Source organism: Onychomys torridus, unplaced genomic scaffold (assembly GCF_903995425.1).
Source record: "Onychomys torridus unplaced genomic scaffold, mOncTor1.1, whole genome shotgun sequence".
In the NCBI taxonomy this organism is placed as follows: Eukaryota; Metazoa; Chordata; class Mammalia; order Rodentia; family Cricetidae; genus Onychomys; species Onychomys torridus.
In genome coordinates this window covers 1,633,608-1,653,856 of record NW_023412870.1, presented here as the reverse complement: position 1 = coordinate 1,653,856, position 20,249 = coordinate 1,633,608, and positions in this window count along the sequence as shown.

The following is a 20,249-nucleotide window of genomic DNA, read 5'->3' as shown; positions in this document are numbered from 1 at the left end:
GACCACATCACCAGGAGTCCAATTAGTCCTCTTCATGTTCAATCTACTATCATGTTTCCCCAACGTTCTCTGGATCTGCAGTCGCAGTTCTGGGAACATCTCTGAGATAAGGACCCGGAGATTCCTCTAGGCCTCCTAATCCTTTTGCTTTCATGACCTCTAATAAAATGGATTATTTCCAAGGGTAAATGATGAGGCAGCCTTGTTCAGGCTTGCCAGTCGTTTTACTTGTGGCTCTTCCCTGAGACACCTATGGCAGTATATACAGGAGCCCATGGAGGTTCTCAGCTAGCCCATACTTCCTCATCTAGTGCCATCGTCAAAGGCTTTGATCTGCTCTTGTAACACTGGGAGGTAGAGTTTCTATAATGTCCAGCCTCCTGTTTCAGCTTTAAAAAGTGACACCCTAAAGGGCCTGGTGTGGGACAGGGAGAGGTCAGAGGACAGAACTTTGTGTTGTTGCCACTCCTGGGATTGGGACAGTCTGAGTGTGTGATGACATGTTCTGAATGTCACCACTGAAGACACTGATCTGAGTTTCTTCTTTGTGCTTTTCTTCTACAGGGTAAGACAGCTGGACTGAGCCTAACAAGACTTATTCTGTTTTCTCTTTTCCCATTGTGGCTTCAAGACCTGATGACTTCTCTTCCTGCATCTGACTGAGACTATGTGTCTGTCTCCTGAGAGCACAGTGTGACAGGTGATGAGTTGAGCCCTGCCCATAGCAGCAATAAGTCCCATCCACACACTGATCCTCATTCCTTCCCAAGTCATCACTGCTGCTCCAACAGGGGCTGGGCTGGCTAACCTCCACCCCTGACTGAACTTTAGTTTCCACTGAGCTACAACTTCATTCAGTGTTCTTGAAATTAAGCATTTTTATGATTGTGCAACTTCTTTTTACAGTGGGTATTTGATTAATGTACTAAAGTTGAGTCAAACTTGATAGAGAAAAGAAAGTCAGAACCTTATAGAATGGTGTGTACTGAGCTAACTCCATTATGTCTCCTGAAGTTGATGGCTGTGTGGTGACATGTGAGGCCTGTGTGTGCACAACTGATCCTTCCACCCTGGGCCTTCACATAGTACCTTCCCACCTGTGTAATCTTGCTAACTCTTCATTCCTGTTCTTTCATTAAACCTGTTCACCATGACATGTGTTCAAAAGATCTCAGGCCTTTCTTAGGCTGTGTCCAGTGTCTGTGCTGTTCTTTCATGATGGCCGTCAGCCTGTTCAGTCTGATATTCCGTTAAGAGATGTTTAGGTTCATGGTTCTAAAGGAATTACATTTGTTCTAAGTTCCATGTTCGAATCTGCTGTCATTGTATTCTGTTGTGAACATTCACTGACACAAGTAGGGAGTGCTTCTATCATTGTCCAAATTGTGTCTGTGGTATTCTCACCAAATTAGAGTCCAAGCCTGGTTTCTGACGGCCCTCGGTGCTATACATGTCAATAATACCAGCAGGAGGAGCTCTGCCAACAGAAATTTTTGCAACTTCAAGATCAATCCAGGCTATACACTGAGACCCTGTCTCCAAAGGAAGTCATTAAAATCTAATAAATAAATGAATGAATTAAAAAAGTAGTATTATAAGGGATGGACAAAGATATACTATGTTAATAGCATTCTACAGAAATCTCAACCAAGTATTTGAATTTCAGACAGGAAGTAGGTGGAGGTAAAGAAAGTTATGTGGAATATGCAATTTTGGCAATATCTGAGCATGAACTGCTTAAATCCTTAGAGCATTCATAGTAGTCACCAAAATGTAAGCATAGGATTTTAGAGCACCATAAATTTCAATGAAACTGGAAACCTTTCAAAATGCAGTGAGGAAATCCTATGTTAAAACCTGTCTACAGAAAGGGTCAGAGAGGAGAGAGCAAGAGGAAAGGCATAGAAGAAATCAATAGTATTCTCTGTAAAATTAAGTTAATCAAAAGTCTAGATACCGTATGCAATGCCTGGGGAACAGAGATTCTCTTCCAGTTCCATTAGAACATTAATCAAGAGAGAGTAGAGAGTGTTTGTGGCCCTAAGGCACTGTTGAGCATTGTCTCTTATGAGCTTCTCCAGATCCTAGAGGAAATGCACATGGCAGATTCTCTAACTCTTGTTAAGCAGTTTTAGGAGCAGATCCCCTAAAAAGGGGACCAGGGCAGGAAAGTCAGGTTGCTGAAGCATGCATAGGGGATCCTCCTGCATGTATGTCTGTGGAACAGACTAACTGCCTCAGGCAAGAAATACATTTCCCAGCAAACCCCAGAGTCCTTCAACAACAGGGCATGGCAGCAATCCTCTGTCCACGAGAGGACATAAGTGCTCATCTTTCCCATAAACCTTGATCTCAGTAGCAGTGTATTTGGCCTCTCTTTTCTATCTGTGTGCAGAGATTCCATCTCTCTCTCTTCTCTATCCTACTGATTCCTCTCACCATCCATGGTACCCTAATATCCTGGCTATTATACCTTGTACCGGGGTCCAAACTGGAGGAGAGTTAGTGGCTGACCTCACACTGCCTGGCCTCAGAGATACTACTAGGAACACAAACCATTCTGACTAAGAAATGACTCCCGAGATAAAGCTTCCAATGCAGTGAATGGAGCTAATTGGTCCTGAGGTTGGGAGTAGGAAAAAATAGTTACCTAGAGCAATGGCCACAAATTCCCAAAGTGCCTGAGATGTCAGTTCTGCTAGTAGAAATGGAGTGGTGTCTCTGATATGATTGTCTCCTAAAGACAATCTTGAAAATAAGTGTTTCCAAGACCTGCATGTCCCTAATGATAGGTAAAATGTGCATTGATCCTCAAGTAAAACTTCTGACACCAGGTTGCTATTATTATTTAACATTATCTTCAATAAAGTAAGGGTCTCAAAACACACAGTTGCTAAGACAGTCAGTTTGGATTGATATATGCCACGTAGGCATGTTTACAATTTAGTTCCACATAATTTCTAAGTGTGTGTAGATATATTGAGATCAAAATGCTCTAGAATAGCTGACATACTTCTCCTTGTGTTGGAACTTAGAAGAACACTTTTACCAAGGCCAGGACATGGATCAGGGTGAATCAAGTTGTCCCCAGACACTGCTCTGGGGATACCAAGACAAAGATCTGGGTCAGAGTGAGGAGATGGGTTGTTTTCCAAGAGTTCTTCTTTCTTTACATTACTAACCATTTTTCTTTTCCTCTCTTCTACTGGTTATTCTTAGAGAAGCCCATGAGCCTAAACCAGATCAGGGGCCTAAAGTGAAGAGATACCAGTACTGATTCAGACTCCACTTATAAAGCAGGATGGATCCCCTGACCCCTTACTTTTCAATTGCTACTCCTAGAGCTGTATCTTTGACCCAGAATCATCTATGGGAGTTCAGAGTTTGAGAGGGAAAGAGCCTCTGCACAGAGGACCAAGGACTGTGGCTGGTGCTCACCTTCCCTTAACCTGCATTTCTGCCTTAACTCAACTGCACTCTCCCAGTGGAAAATTGGACTGTAGCTAGAGAGTTTTCTCACCGAGTCCCGCCAAGCTCCAGCAGTCCAACAGCCCACTTATAAAATGAACACACAGGGGAGTCTTGGCCCTGGAGGAGATGGGAATGGAGGGGGTGAGGAGAAGGTGGGGATTCAGGCAGGATGGGGGGGAGGACAGGGAAACCCATGGCTGTTGTGTAAAATTAAAACACAAATATAATAAATAAACAAAGGTGAAATAATAAACACACGGATGCTTATATTATTTAAACTGTTTGGCCTAATGGCTCAGGCTTCTTGTTATCTACTTCTTCTATCTTAAATTAACCCATTTCTATTAGTCTATGAATTGCCATGTGGCTCGTGGCTTCCCAGTACCTTACATCTCACTTGTTATGCAGAGTCCCTCCCTCTCTGCTCTACCTTCCACTTCCCCCTGTTCTCTCTGCTTATCCCGCCTATACTTCCTGCCAGGCTACTGGCCCATCAGTGTTTTATTTATTAACCAATCAGAGCAACACATTTGACATACAGAATATCCCACTGCATTGGACTCTGTAGTGATCACATAATCTAACTGACATTTGTTGAGGGTTATCACTTAAAAATAGGAAATGTTTCCATGTAGAAACCACTGGAGAACTACAAACAGTCTCAGACTGCAAAGCAGCCTTCTGTTGCATATGTTGTGTGGAAAAGAAGAGAAGACAGTCTCCAGAGTCACAAAGGACAGTGTTCATATAGGAGGAGACAAGTGGTAGGCTCCCTCTTCATGCTGCAAAGGGCTGGTAATTTGGTCCTGCATTGTGTCCAGTGGAGTCTGAACAAGCCAATAAGCAGCATTCTCCAAGGATTTTATTTCAGTTTCAGCTTCAAGTTCCTCCCTTGAGTTCCTGCTCTAACTACCTCAGTGATAGAACATGACCTGGAATTTATCACTTTTTCTCAAGTTGATTTCTTCATGGATATTTGTCATAGCCATCGAAAAGCAGACTAACACAAACCACCACTGGGCATGTATGACAACTTCACAGCTACCCAAACTTGTTTTTGACAGAGGACATTGTTTTATGGTTTAGTTTTAGGTTTTACTAATGTGTATGTTTGTGTGTGTGTGTGTAGTACATTCCAATAGATTGGAGGTGCATGTGGAATTTAGGAGAGGACATCAAACCCATGGAGCTGGAGTTCCAGGAGGTTGTGAGTAGCTGTTTGTTGATGTTTGGAAATGAACTCAGGTCCACTGTAAAAGCAGTTAGCATTTTTTAAAAACTAAGCCTCCCTTCCAATCCCAGGGTAGTTATACTACTCTTTGCTGGATTCCAGGGCCTGGAACAAAGTCAGGCACTTGGTAGATTCTCCAGCATTACCTAGGGGTAAATTTAAGAAGCAGACCTCTTAAAAGAGGAGCCTAGACAATGAAGGGCAGGTTTCTTGTTAATGTGGTGGAGATCTTCTCTCCTATGTATGTGTGACATTCTATTCAGCTTAGGCCTGCAGACCTTCCTCCAGCAAGTCCTAGAGCCCCCTCTACACCTGGACACAGCACAAACTGCTGGGCAAGTGCTGAAACCTGATCCACATCTGACCTCACAGCCCTTGGCATCATCAGGGAGGACCAACTTAGGTAGAGGAAGTCTCCGTCCTTCTGCATGTCTGATGCTGGCTGTTCCCCCCCCCCCCCCATCCATGCAACAGCTATACAGCCATGGGAGCTGCCCCAGGTGACAGACTCAAACTGTGACATGAATATAAGATCAGAACTGAGCAATGATGACTGTACAGACAGAGATGTGGCACGAGTTGGTCACATATACATAGGATCCAAGAAAATCACAAGGCTAAGTACACCTGGGTCCTTAATCTTAGAGATATTAAATGGTGGCCATAACTTAGATGGTGTAATGTTCTTTAGAAGGCTTCCCTATGGGTATACAGAGTATTTTGCCGCTTGTCTGGGTCTTGAGGGTCTGTGCAGGGTCAGCCTGGTGTCATAGAGAGACACTGGGGTGATTTTTGCATTGGAAATCATTAGAGATATGCCAGTAGTACATTATCTTTCTCAGCTCCTGCTGCTTCTACACATGTCCTTCCTTGGACATGGTGTGCATGGCCACTGACTGAGCAGCTAACTCCCATCCTAAATTCCTTCATCCTCCCTCAGATCCCTGTGATCTCTGATCATCAGGAAGCCAAGGTTTAGTGCAGAAGTCTCAGCTGGCCAATAAAAAACCGTGACACAACAGTGAGGCAATGAAACCCCTGAATCAGGGCCCAGAGATGGACACTTCAGTGAGGTACATAGCCCTTTATTTTACTTTCCCTCCTTGATTCTGTCAGTTATATCAGCATCTGGGGTAGGACTCAGAAGGATGTTGTGAACAGGACCAGTACAGAGATCACATTAAGCAGCTTGTCCCCAGACACTGCTCCCAGGATACCAGGCCCTAGAGCTGGGTCTGAGTGGGGAGTCAGGACTCCAGAGATTTCTCTCACAGTAGTTACTCTTTCCATGACTCAGTAAACCAAGTCTCTGTCACTCCCTTTGGAAATTCTGGAGAAGTATAATCCTGAAGATCAGAATTTTAAAATGGCTAGAGACTAGTCTAGACTCCCTCCAGTTATGATATTTCTCTGTTCTTCCTCTAAAGCTAACCTCTTGCAGTTCTGTCCTAAAATTTAGAGGTATGCTTGCCCCTGCCTCCTGAGACCTGGGATTAAAGGCATGTGCCACCACCAACTGGCCCCTTTTTATTGTGTATGGTAATTTTTTTCTGCATGTGTTTCTGTGCACCATGTTCATGCTCAGTGGCTTGGATGGCAAAAAGGTCTTTGTTTACCCTGTGTCTGGATTGAGATGGTTGTATGTTTTGTGCTGAGTGGGAATTGAACCCAGGCTTCTGGAAATGTGGCCAATGTTTTTAATCACGGGACATATATTTAGTGTCCTTTAAATAATTCTTCCTGTTAGAATTATAGAGATATTCTGGGGTTGACTTAAACAGGTCTCTGGAAAATCCTTTTCACAGTGTGGATCCTCTATAAACACACTAATCCTACTTTAGGAACTCAGGATATTTCCTTGTTTTGGTTTGTAAAATTTCCCTCTTTAAGTTGCTGATATTTTTAGAGATGTCTGGTCCTCACTCACTACTTCAGACAGCTGTTCCTGAACATGGAAAGTGTCCCTGTAGATTCTAGAGGACTGTTGCTGCATGTCCTGTTGTCCTCCATCCTGAGGAAGTGGGCATCCCAGACTCATCTGTTTTTGTTTCCTGTATCTACAGGAGTGAGACCTGACTTCAACACTGAGCATGAGTCTGGTGTCATTCTCCCCAGGTGTCCCTGTTTCTGAGAACAGAGGTGTTTCTTTCATTGTCCTACAAGGCCCGTGGACCCCTGACCAAGGAATCTCCATGCTATTGTCATGAGACATTTAGGGTCAAAGCCTGTTTTCTGACCGCTGTAATAAGCTGGGTTTAGATAATACAATAAGGTAACTAATAACCCAATTACAGTGAAAATTAGAGAAAGGATGCTTATTAAATGTGGCCATGGTGGGAAGAGGAGCAAACAGGTCCAGCGACTCACTCTGAGTCTCCATTTCATCTTTAGGATCCTGGCGTGAGGACATTCCTCCCATTTTTGTTCTTTAATTTTTGCTATTTTACTTTGCTAATGAACTAGAGCTTTCTGGTCACCACTCACCTCTTCTCACAGCAGTGACTCAACTATTCCCAGTTTATTCCCTGGAGATTCTGTCTGTGCCTGTGTGCCCTCCTCTATCATGGGTTTCTTATCCTTGAACTCTGGATTTTCTCACTCCTAACTTCTAAGTGCTGGCATTACAGGTGTGTTCCGTGACACACAAATCTTCAGAGAAGTTTTAAAGTGTATCTGCTTATCCGTGTCTGTAAGAGCTGGCAGGGATTTAGCAAGTGACATACAGAGGTGGGAAGTGTACAATTACTGTGTGCACTTTTGTTGTTGTTACTGTTGTAGTCAGACAGGGTCTCATGTAGCTTGGGTCCTTTTCTCTTGATGGTTATTCCTCTTTGAAGTGCTGGGACTAAAAGCATGTAACTAACATGTCCTGTTATAGTGTAAAAATTTTGTTAATAAACACTTTGAGAATTTTTTTTAAAGCAAGAAATGGTATAAACTGTATTATAGGCATTTAGATCCTAAATTTCATGGAGTCATTTCCCATTTAAAAGAATCAATTTCAGAAAATAGAATTGTTTACACTGGAAATTACTCAGCTTCATGCTCACATCCCTGATTCTGGCACATCAGCATCTCTGGACTCCTGTCCACAGGGACTGAACGGCATGCCAGGAAACTGCACACAAAGAAACTCCCTAAAAACAATTACTTGTTCAAAATAGAGACCATGCAGCCACTGTCCTGTATAGCTGGTGGTTCTCTTCTTCTTGCCCAACTCACATTAACTTAGAAAATAATTAATGAATATATTCTCTTCCTCCACTTTAAATGATGTGAATCAGTGCGTAGCTCACCAGTCCCCTTTTTAGTGAGCCACAGCAGTGATTAAAACCCAAGCCCTCAAGAGAACATTAGTATTTCTGAAATTTGAATTTTTCCATACAAATTTAATAACTTCTTACACTTGTGATTTAGAGACATGTTGTGATATTGACAGTTGACTTATTGATAGTTTTAATTAAGTGTGTTAATACTATAAGAACTAAGGACTTGATTGATCAAACCTACTCTCCATGAAAATTAACATTTATAAAAACAGCACCTACTCAATGTACAAGACTTTCCTATGGTCATAGATGTAGCAGATGATGTAGAATTCCATGATATTTCAAGTCCACAGTGTAAACAACCTTGAAAAAATACTGCTGTGTCAATTTAGAGAAATACCAAATGTAAAAATCTACAAGGAGCACAGTGTGGTGGACCCTGCTATTTATTCTTAAGTCTTAATGACATTAATTGGCATGGATATTTTGCCTGCATGTATGTCTACACATCATGAGCACTCCAGGAGAAGGAATGGGGTCTCCTGGGACTGAAGTCACAAAGAGTTGTGACCAGTCATGTGGATCCTATGAATCTAACACAGGTTTCTTGGAAGAGCAGCCAAGGCTTATAGCTGCTATGGTAGCTCTCCAGCCCATTCCCTGTCTCTTAGTCTCAGCATTCAGGAGACAGAGGTAGGGCGATATCATTGAGTTCCAGAAAATCCTAATCTACACAGTAAGTTTCAGATCAGGAAGGTTTACATAGTAAGACCCTGTCTCCAAAAAAAACTATTAACATCTGAAGATGTTAATAAAAATACTCCTCCTGCAGCAGCTGAGATGGCTCAGCAGTGAAAACCACCTGCTGTTCTTGCAAAGGACTGGAGTTGGGTTCCCAGCACAGACATTAGCCACTCACAACCTCCTGTAGATGCAGCTCCAGTGCTTATGGTGACCTCTTCTGACCTTCACAGTCAACTGTACAGGAGTACAGTACAACACACACACACACACACAAAATCATAAACTATACACAACCTACATATTTCTGTTGAACTACATTTTCTTAAATTTGAAATGAAAATCTGGTAAAAAGACACGAAAATGCACTCATTTTTTAGTGGGAAATATAAAAGTAATTGCTAGAATGTAAACCTCCATAAAAATTCCCCAGAATTATGCATTGAAAAATACTTAGTCCTCTTAAAATATCCTTCTTTGTCTAAACAGATTTGGTTGTATTCTCTCTCCAAGACTGTCAATGAAGTTAACCCTTGAGTCAGAGGGTGGAGTCCACATTTAACTGGCTAGAATGATCCATAGAGTTTTCTGGACAACTCAGAGGAAGATAGAGAGACTCTGGAATAAGGAGAGGCTTGCAAACATTTGTGGGCCTTTCTATCTGAACATGTGGAGGTGAGAGCACCTGATTATTTTCTCCATTGTACTGTGGATCTATCATGTTAGTACCATAATATCTGACCCATCAGCTTCATTTACTAATAAAACAAAAAAGAATGCACAATAATACTTCTTATGTGCAACTAGTTATTAATATCTTCAATGAAGCAAATGTCTCAAAACTCTTGGTTCATAACATCATAAATATGGATTGAGGCCGGGTGGTGGTGGTGCACGCCTTTAATCCCAGCATTCGGGAGGCAGAGCCAGGCGGATCTTTGTGAGTTTGAGGCCAGCCTGGTCTACAGAGTGAGATCCAGGAAAGGTGCAAAGCTACACAGAGAAGCCCTGTCTCAAAAAACCAAAAAAAAAAAAAAAAAATATATGGATTGAAAAAAAATCCACATAAGCAAAATTATATAGAGGTCCATTCACTTCCTTTTTTTCCCCCAATAGGTAGAAGATTCAGAATGTTTCCTAACATACAAAAATGGTAATTAGATGAGGTAATAGATACAATTATCTTAGCCTGATCATTATATATTGTATAGAAGTATTGAAATGCAACACTGTAACCCATAAATATGTATAATTACCACATCAATCTAAAGTCTTTTTTTTTTTCATGTTACAGGTTTTTATTTGGCTTACACTTCAGCATTGCTGTTCATCAATGAAGGAAGTCAGAACTTAAACAGGGCAGGATCTTGGAGGCAGGAGCTGATGCAGAGGCCAGGGAAGGAAGCTGATTACTGTCTTGCTTCTCATAACTGGCTCAGTCCACATTCTTATAGAACTCAGGACCAGCAGACCAGTCCTATGGATGATTGGTTGATAAATAAAATGCTAATTGGCCAGTAGCCAGACAGGACGTATAGGCAGGACAGAGAGAGAGGAGAAGTCTGGGAAGTGAAAGGCTGAGGCAGAGAGAGGTGATGAGAAACAATATGTTAAGATACCATTAAGCCACAAGCCATGTGGCAACTTATAGACTAATAGAAATGGGTTAATTTAAGATATAAGAACAGCTAGCAAGAAGCATGAGCCATTAGGCTATACAGATTGTAAATAATATAAGTCTCTCTGTGTTTGCTTGGGTCTGAGGGCCATGGGAGCTGGGCAGGAAGTGTGAAGGAGAAGTGGATGAGATCTACATGAGTGGACTGGGTGGGTGGGGGGAGGCAGAGGGTGAGGAGTGGGGGATGAGAACATAGGGAAATGGGAGGGTCAAGCTGGAACAGGGACAGAGTAGGAGGGTGTAGTTAGAGTTTTTCTGCCTTGCCCAGTCAGGACAAATCTCTCTTACCTGCCAGTCCCACAGTTGCTCAGACCCAACCAAGAAAGCACACAGAAACTTACATTGTTTAGAAACTGTATGGCTGTGGCAGGCTTCTTGTTATCTACTTCTTCTATCTTAAATTAACCCATTTCTGTTATTCTATACTTTGCCACATGGCTAGTGGCTTACCAGTGTCTTTACATGTTGCTTCTCATGGCGGCTGGCGGTGTCTCTCTCCAGTCTTCTACTTCCCAGAATTCTCTACTCTCTTGTCCCGCCTATACTTCCTGCCTAGCCACTGGCCAATCAGAACTTTATTTACACAGAGCAATATCCACAGCACTATCCCCTTTTCTTTTTTTTTTAAGGAGGGTTTTAACTTTTACATAGTACAATTACATATAACAAAACAATTATCAAGCAAGAATTACAGTTACAATATTAAAGAAGATATCCTATCTATCTTATATTTGTGAGTCTAAGGTTTTATATCTAACTTATCTTTTATTATAATTGAGGCAATTATAACTATCTAGTCTTCAACCACATCAAAGGCCTCAGAAAGGTATAATATTACCTGAGAACCGGGAGAAGGATTCAAGCATTTTTCGGGAGTCTTGTAAGAATAGACAGAAACAGCTGGCAGCCTGGACAGTCACCTAATGTTCCTTTGTAAAGTTGGGGCATTTGTCTTCAGCCCACAGGGCTAGAGTCTCTCGATCACTTCTCTCAGTGTCCTGTAGAATGTCTGGCATTTTCCTCTGCAAAGCAGGAACCTGAAGGACCATTTTGTCAAGCAAAGTTTAGTGGTCACCTTTCTATGGGTCCTGCATGTCCAGTCAATCAAGCAGTCCAGGCAAGAACAGTTTCTTGCTCAAATGGCTATTTTTGCAAAGGTGAAGATAAGATATGAAGTGTCTTCAATGCCCATCCTCCTCTCTGAAGTAAATTGGTGCTGCCAGGAGCAGACATGTCTCACTGTCCAGAAAGTCTAAATTTTAAAAGTATTTTAAATGCCATATTCTGTAGGTCTTTGAAGTATTTGAAGATTACCTATCTATCTGAAATATCTCTATGTATACCTAGAAGACTTAACTAACATGGCTATGAGTATGATTATCATAGATGACTAATTATTAATCTATTTTTAATTATCCATTACAATTTAAATGAGCTATACAAACATAATGCCTTAAACATGAGTAGAAATATGCACACAGTATAACAAAATTAACTTTAAGTTTGTATCAATAGACTAAAGTCTATACCAATGTAAAACATTTTAAACAAGTTGTTGCTCTTTAGAAGTAAGTTCCTTAATCTACCCTTTTATCCTGTTATATCTATATCATATCCCCTTTTCTTCTTTAGAAAGAGATCACATTTATAATCAAACTGCTTTAAAGGAAAATATTGGTTTTTCTCTGTCCCACACCAGAGGGCTCTTCTGATTTGGGACACAAGAATCTCTTAACCTTTTCTTTTAGCAATATGTCTGGGTTTAGAGAAGGAGTGAGCCAATTCCATCTCCAAAGCCAGCTTGATAATTTTGGGAATGTGGGCATAGTTTTTCTTACTACTTCCTGCTGGAGGGGGGCGCTGTATCTTATGGGGGCACAAAGAAAATTTTAGGATTATGGAGTAGTCCATTAGGGTGAACCTCTGAGCCAGTTGCCTTGAAACCATTCTGGATGTTGGATCATCTGGCCATGGTGTCATTGGAGACCTTTCAGGTGGTCTTGGCTGATCAAACCTGATGTATCTTAATCTGGAACAAATCCATAGCCTCTGGCTTTCTGTGGAAACAAAAGCAGAGACTCCTTTCCAAAGCAACATATCCTTATATCCAAATTTTGAAGTCAAGGTACCTTTAAAATTTACATATTTGTTTAACTCAACAGCTTTTATGATCAAATCTTTTTCTGCAGTTAAAAATCCCAAAGACAACATAAACCAGATTCTCTGTGTAATATCCATCTTTGTAAGACTGAAGCGCCGCTGTGGCTGCTGGCTCCGCCCACCTCAGCTTTCCAACATGGCAGTGGTACAGTTTACCGCCAGCTCTGGGTCTGGAGCCATGTGTACCATCAACTATCAGAAGCAGTTCTATCAAAGCAGCACATAGCCTAGAAACCTTTTTTTTTTTTTTTTTTTTTTTTTTTAAAACTTGCAAAGGCTAAATCCACCACGCAGCAGAGTAAAGTGCTGCTTGTAGACTCCTTATTCCTGCCACACTGCAGGTCAGACGCACAAGCCAGAAACCCGCCATAGTAGCTCAAACCTGGCAGGCTGCCGCTAACTTGAGGGAGACAACTAGGAAGCTGTTTTTAGCTCCGTCTTAGAATCTTTTTTCTCAGGTTTTAGGTGGAAACTCTTGCCCCACGTTGGGCGCCATTTGTAGTAGGAATCTTAAAGAGTCTTATTAATAAAACTCAAACCCGAGGCCAGTTATTGGGGTGAATGCTGGAAGATCAGAGAAGCAGAACAAGCCACAGCTATCTCACCTTGCTAGTTCCTCAGGTGATCCTGTTTCCTCAGGCTGGAAGCTTCTGAGTCCTCATCCCAATGGCTCTCAGCTGAACTATGCTGCTCCAAAGCCTGAATACTTCTCCAGTTATGCTTAACTACCATGCTTTACTCTTTAGTTCCTGGTCTTCATGCCTTATATACCTTTTTCTTTCTGCCCCCCACTCCCTGGGATTAAAGGCGTGGGTCACCATGCTTAGCTGTTTCTAAAGTGGCCTTGAACTCAGAGATCTGGCTAGCTCTGCCTCCCAAGTGCTGGGATTAAAGGTGTGTACCACCACCGCCCAACTTCTGTTATGGCTTACTCTTCCCATTTTCTAGCCACCAATTTTGGCTTTGTTCTAGTGGCTGTCTGTCCTCTGCCCCCAGATATGTTTATTTCAGGGAACACACAATATTTCAGGGAACACAATACCCACCACAGGAGGGCAGGGAGGAAGATACCATGATAGATGAGGACATCATGGGAATAGGAAGAGGCAGGGTGCTGGGGAGGCTCTCAGGAATCCACAAGGTTGACCCAACCTTGGTCTTCTGGCAGTGGTCCAGAGGGTGCCTGGTCCAGTCTATTCTGGTGTCCAGCCTAGCAAATAACCTAGATGTCATCACAGAGCCCTTGTCCAGTGACAGATGGGGGCAGATACAGAGATCCACGGCCAGGCACCAGGCTGAAGCTCCGGGAATCCAAACGATGAGAGAGAGGAGAGATACTGCAGGTGAGGGACATCAAGATCATGATGAAAGGATGTGCAGAGATGACTGGCCACAATAGTGGAAGCCCATGAACTGTGGACTGGTGGCTGTGGAGCCCCCATGGGACTGGACTAGGCCCTCTGGATATGGAAGACGGTTGTTTGGCTTGAGGTCCATTTACTTTCTAACTGTGTAGAGATACTGACATTAAAATGATTTGGAATTACTGACTTACTCTCCCCTGAGCTGAACTCAGAAAGATGTTGTAAAAAGGATCAGTAAGTTAGGATAAGCCATTGTGCCCAGCCACTACTCCCAGGCTACTAAGCCCCAGAGCTGGGTCTGAGGTGGGAAAGCTGGATTCTAGAGATGCACCTCCCTGGAGTTCCTTTTTCCATTAGCCATCCAACAATCTCTGCCATTCCCAGAAAGAATTCTAGAAAAAGGCAAGCAGCCTCCCTGAAGCCAGGCGTACAAATGAAAAGGGTCTTGACCTAGTCAGTCTCTACTCATCCCTTGAGGGCCCCTGCCAATGGGCATGTCAGAGGAGCTGCAGGCAGCAATAAATCTTGTAGAATACAGCCCAGAGGACAACAAAGCTACTCTGAGTGCACCCTGGAGAGGCAAGGCCCCAGGAGGACTGTCTCCAGAATGCCCCTTGCTTCTGCTGTGCTTCCTCCTGCTTGCTGCTGCTGTCCTGTTCCTGCTGTATTTGGCATGCTGTGATTTCCCACTGTATCTAGTATGGTGTGATTGCTTCTTGGGGAAATCCTATTCTTATTGGGCAATTTACTTTCAGATCACAAGGCAGATGATATTTAAAGATCAGTGATTAGTTAGATCTATGGTTTAATTGGAATTTCTGATTTAGCCTAAACACACACACACACACACACACACACACACACACACACACACACACACACACAGAGCTAGGACAGTTGTTAAAGATGATTAGGGGCAGGATTTAGGTTATTCTGCCAATTGCTCCAATAAGAGATACAGAAAAAGCAAATACAGGCCCAAAGTTACCTTCTGCTTTGTTAGATGTGAGATTTGCAGAGGATGGAAAACAAGAACACAGAAGTTTCATGCATTATAGAGCCATGAATTCTAACTATGGAAAACAGGCTGATGTTCAAAGGCAACAATTATTTCACTACACCCAAGGTTAGGCTTGAGTTTCTTGGTCATGTAACTTACATAGTTAGTCACAGGCTCCAGTATGCATGCACCTTTGTAATATGAATCTTAAAGGTTCTTATTAATAAAATCAAACCCGAGGCCAGTTATTGGGGTGAACGCTGGAAGATCAGAGAAGCAGAACAGACCACAGCTACCTAATGTCACCAGTTCCTCAGCTGGTCTTATTTCCTCAGATTGGATGGCTCTGAGTCCTCATCCGGAATGGGTCTCAGCTGAACTGTGCTGCTCCAAAGCCTAAAAGCTTAACCAGCCAAATGCTTAACCAGCCAAATGCTACTAGTTTCTGGCCTTCACGCTTTATATAATCTTCCTATTTTCTATCATCACTCCCTAGGATTAAAGGATGGATTTCTGGGATTAAAGGCATGCGTCACCATGCCTGGCTGTTTCTAATGTGGCCTTGAACTCAGAGATCCAGACGGATTTCTGTCTTTGAAATGCTAGGATTAAAGGCTTGTACTACCACTGCCTATCTGCATGTTTAATATTGTGGCCGTCCTGCTCTCTGACCCCAGTAAGTTTATTTCGGGGAACACACAATATTTCAGGGAACACAATACCACCACACACCTTGAAGAAACAAAGTTGTAAAGGAAAGTAACTCTATTGTGCTTAAAGGAAAATAGATGGTGAACTGAGCATCATTTAAAGTTTCTCTAGAGTTAAGAACAGAAATCAGTTCCACCTAAACCACAGTTGCCTGACATTACAAAAGGAACTGGATGAAACATGCTTAGCTTGCTGAAAACTTAGTTAAGCAGTAATTAAAGAGTCGTTGCTTTGGGGTGAAGATGTTATCATGGGAAGTTAATACAAAGAAAAATGTTTAACTATTGTGGGCTTCTAAGGAAAGCATGCAACTTGGGACTTCAATGGCTTGAGAGAAGTATGTCCTTGTCAAGGGAGGTGGGTTGCTGGGAGTTGGCTTGGGTGTTTCAAAAGCTCACACTAGGCTTAGAGGTCTCCCTCCACCTTGGCTGCAGCGTGCAGATCAGATGGGAGCTCTCAGCCACCGCTCCAGCACCATGTCTGACTGTCTGCTTCTATGCTCCTCCCCCAAGCTGAAGGTAAGGAAGGAAACTCTCCCATGCTCTGAGACTGGAGCCCCTGTCCACTGAGGCTTCCTCCTCAGCAGGGAGCAGCTGGAATACTTATTATGTGTTCATGAAAGCGGGAAGAGTGCTCCTAGGTACCCTGACTTCCCAGAGGGTCACACTTCTCTCAGGACAGACAGTTCAGTTTGTCAATGAAGCAGCAGATTCCTTCCATTTGCGTTTGTGAACCATGCCCTTTCTCAGGTCTGTTCACTGTCCACACACAATGATATTGGAGGTCTGACTCCAGGGTTCCTGAGTTTTAACAACACCATCCCCTTGAAACACCCTCCCCTGCCCAGACAGAACCAGAAGTCTATTTGCTTAGAAGGAGATCCAGAGTCTCCTGCTCTGTGCTGGTTCATACTGATCCTGAAATTTCCCACATCTGTAAATGGAGTTATACATTTCCTAGGACTGCAGGGTCCCAGTGTTTGACAACAAGAAGAAGAGTTTCTGTCAGTTATTCAGACTGAGGAGACTCGGAAGGATGTTGTCAACAGGAGCAGCACAGGGATCAGGGTAGACAACGCTGCTCCAGGGCACCAGGCCTCAGAGCTGGGTCTGAGGTGGGAAAGCAGGACTCTAAGAGATTCAGGCCCCCAAGAGTTCATCTTTCTGTCACCCAACTCACAGGTCTCTGGTACTCCCATAGGGAATTCTAGAAAAAGGCCAGCAGCCTCCCCAACGTCAGGCTCTGAAAATGAAAAAGTGAACTGTCAGTTTCTACTTGCCACTCAGGATGAGCACCACTCTGCTATTGTGCTACTTGTCCTCCTCCGGCTACCACACTTACTTTGCTGAAAAAGACAATTGCAAGACCCAAAACTGTAATTTTATGAGCTTTGCCTTTATAATCCCTGGGCTGATATGGCTAGGTCCTGTATCTTGGGAGTGCCTCACAGGTGCAGTCCTGGTCTAGCTTGAGCATCTGAAACCCCAAAGCTCACCCCCAGTGACACACTTCCTCCAACAAGGCCACACCTCCTGATTCTTCTCTAGTGTGCCGCTCCCTGGTGACCAAGTTTCAAATCAATGAGCCTGTGGCGGTTTTCTCAATCAAACCACCCCTGCCTCGAAGTCCAGAAGAGCAAACAAGAGAAAATGATGAAGTATGCTTCAGAGCACCTAATGTGGTCTCGGTAGCTGGATGTTTTGTGGTAACTGGAGCAGAATTGATGCCTGTCACACAATGCGGAAAAGGTCTATATACGTCAGTGATGTCAGTTTTTCTGATTATGCTATTAGTTCCCGTGACACCATACTTGACATGCTGGCTTCTGTCCCCTCTCTGCAGATGGGTGCTGACAGAGGACTCATTGATTCCTTCCTGAAGTGTTTGCAATTTCATTGAACTTGATTGGGTGCTCTGCCGTCAGTACTTCAGCATTAAGGACTGCTATGACATCCCCTGGGGATTTAAGTCCTTCCTTCTCAGACATTGCCAGATTTATTTATTCAACATAACTTCTCTTACATTGAGGTATTTTCTACCTGTCTTTCAAATACTTGGGTGAGGTTCTTTTGGATTGGCGTTAGCATAATAGAACTAAGCCTATACTATGCAATTTTTAAATTTTTAATCAGCTAATTAAATTTAGTAACAAAATTTGGAGCAGGATATCTGTATGCAGCCCAGTTTATTTTGAACTTGCAAAAATTCTTGACAAAGCCTCCTCTGTAGTAGGATTGTAGACATGTTATAACTAATTTTCAGTCAATGAAAACTAAAGTTCAACCAGGGATGGAGGTCTCTGAGCCCTGCTCCTGGATTAGGAGAGATGACTGGGTAAGACTCATTGGTCAGGTTGGGGATGGGGATTCTTAATGTTTAGGGCTGGGCTGAACTTGTCACCTCCTTATATTATGCTCACCGAAAACAGATCCATAATTACAGTCAGATCCAGAAAGGGAAGTCACAAGCTCTTGAAACCACAATAGGAGAAAGACACCAGAAGGTACACTATATGGCTCATGCCACAAAAAGCTGGTCCCTTATCCTGTAGAGGAAAACATAAAGAAGAAATTCAGCTGAAAGTCTATGGATGGTGATATGCTGAACAACTATTCACATGTTCACTCAAACTATTCTAATTCCAAGAGTCTCCATCATCCAAGTTTCATCCATTGATTTTTGCCATGGACCAAATAGGGCCTACAGAATATAACTTTTTAATGCTAACCTGAAGGATAAACATCATAGGTTCTTTCCCTCCCACTAGAAAGAAATACAAGACCAGGTCAAAGCCTACTGAAGAATAAATTCAACAAAGAGTTATGGGCTGGCAGAGACACTCAATGGGCTACTGTGTGCACTAACAGTAGTGTCTCAGGAAGAATCCCACTATACTCAGAGGCAAACATAAGCATGGTTACCTCAACTTTAACACCTAGGATTCAACCCTTTTAATAGAGATCATTTTGAATCAAGTGGTCTCGTGGGTCTAGAAAAATCTCCTGGTCCTTTTCTCAGGGAAGTTTCTAGAACTGTGACTGCAACAGATCCAGAGAGAAATGAGGAAACATGATGGAAGATTGTACATGAAGAGGACTACCTAGACTCATGAAAATCTATTCTAAGCAGGAAACTTTCCATCTGACCTTTGAGAGCTGAGGATCAGGTCACTGCTACCTCTATCACTGCAGTGATGAATCTGTTCATTATTCCCTTTATGCATCATAATAGTTTTTATGTCAGCACATCAGCACAAGACTGAATAAGCAACTGTGTGGATGAAACTTTGATCTCATGTGGTAGTGCACACTCTCAGCTTGGGCGTGATGTATCCTCAGAGACAAAAACTCAGACCCTGAGCTTGCTTACAGTCATTCCTCCTCTTCCATATCAGAAAAGTCAGCACAGCTCCCATAGCACAGCTCCATGAGCCAGGACAGTAACAATGGCCACAAGGGGACAGTGAACTGAGGAGGCTCTGACAGAAGACTGCAAGGAAGAGTGAGGCCTCTGACCTCCAGCTGTCAGTCCTGATCCTGATCCAGTTCTCCCAAGGACTCCCATTCTCACTGTGGTAGACTCTGTGGTCACTCAGAGTCCTTACCCCATCTCATGTTGATAGGCTCTAGTGGCCCCTCCTGATCCATATGACATGTGCATCTCTGCTCTTCCCCAGAGAAACCACCACAGATGCCCACTTCTGGAAGATTCCATCCCTTGCAGGACAGGTACCTATCACCTCTATATCCAGAGTCTGCTTGCTCTCATCTCTCTTCCAAATTAGAGTGATCTTAGTAGGGTAGTAGTTCAGGGCCCAGCACCTTAGAGTGATATTCCCATCCATTCTGGGCTTACTGTCCACATAGATTTTTAGGGTATCTGAGGGGAACAAGTTGGAAGATTTAGGTGTTGTAAATTCTTCATGAAGATTCATCAGTGCCAAAGTAACTATGTTCTGAATGGACGGGACAGTTGGCTTGAAGGAGTTGTGCAGACCCCACACATCAGCCTAATCTCAGGATATGGATTGGGTAATTCCTTGGAAAGTTTCAGGATCAGCATGAGCCATCCCAGAGCAGGAGATTCTGGATATCCCTCTAGGAATATGGACTTCTGGTTCTGACTGGGTCAAGACAGAGATACTCGGCAACACTGGAGTCGGAGCTCGCAGCACATGGATAGTGAAAAGGCCCGAGAGAGTACCTGGTTAACAAGGCAAGTGGAAGGAACTGCTACTTAACTGACAGACTAAAGTGTCCTGAGAGAAGGCCTAGCCCTCTGGAGAGCCCCTCTCTCTTGTTGAATTAGAAAACCCATGACTCTCTTCCCCTTTTGATGAAAGACTGAGTTAGTTTTCTAGGCTGCTCCCTGCTGAGGAGGAATCCTCAGGGGACAAGGGCTCTCCTCTCAGAGCAGATGGAACAGTATCTGTCCTTACCTGTTCTCAGCAATTCTCCTTCCCACATGCCAGCCATGTGAGGGGTCACTGCACAAATTCATTCTCCATGTTAGAATTCAGCCGCTCTTCAGTATATGCTGGAATCCAGAAGTAGGTATCAATGCCAGCGAAGGAATGGATGTGCTAGCAAGGTGAGGACAAGCAGGCAAAGATCCAAACCTTCCT